The following is a 910-nucleotide window of genomic DNA, read 5'->3' as shown; positions in this document are numbered from 1 at the left end:
GCACTATATAAGTTTAAGGTGTACAGCATAATGATTTGACTTACATCATGAAATGATTACCACAGTAAGTGTAGTGAACATCAATCATCTCATATAGATAGAAAATAAGATGTAAAAAAAACCTTTTTTCCTTGTGATGAGAACTCAGGGTTTACTGTCTTAACTGTCATATATAATGTACAGCAGTGTTATATTATGTTGTACATTATACCCCTAGTACTTATGTATCTTATAGCTGGAAGTTTGACTTCCTTCCTGACCTTTTGACTACCTTAATCCATTTCCCCTTCCCTCACCCCCTACGTGACGAACCTTAAAAATGGTTTAGGTCAGGTAGCTTGGATTAGGGTAAGAACGTCCCATCCCAACATAAAGCTAGCTGAGGAGGCGGTTGCTAACAGTAGGGGTTCCATTCCATGGGTTCCCAAATGCCACCAGCCGCCTGTCACTTAGGTTGCGGGTAAGGTGGATGGGCCCAGGATATGGGTTGGGTTGCCATGGTGGCGGGCAGGGAGTGACTGTGTTGGCACACCTAGGTGTTAGGTTTGGATATCTTGAAAACTCTTCAAAGATCAGCCTGTCTGAGCTTGAAGAAATATCTGAGTACACAGATCCTAACTTTCGAGACTTGGAGAAAAGGAGCACGGTAGTTACGCTTCAAGGAAAAAAAAAAATTCTATGTGGCTTTGAGAAAAATCTAGACATTTGTGGTCACAAGAAAATCTCACTGTGCCATTGGCTATCTAGAGGCGAGAGGGATTGATCATAGGCATTTAAAAAACAGCTCCGTTAAGTGGGAGAGACTTTACTGGGAGAACCTGGATTATAGTCTATCTGGACTAGAGTCATACCATATCAACCAAAAATCCTGCTTTGACTGTGTATACATATTGCCAGCTCCCAAAGCTTC

The sequence above is a fragment of the Eschrichtius robustus genome, chromosome 15 (genome assembly GCF_028021215.1).
Source record: "Eschrichtius robustus isolate mEscRob2 chromosome 15, mEscRob2.pri, whole genome shotgun sequence".
Taxonomy (NCBI): Eukaryota; Metazoa; Chordata; class Mammalia; order Artiodactyla; family Eschrichtiidae; genus Eschrichtius; species Eschrichtius robustus.
Note: the sequence above shows the minus strand (reverse complement) of the source record.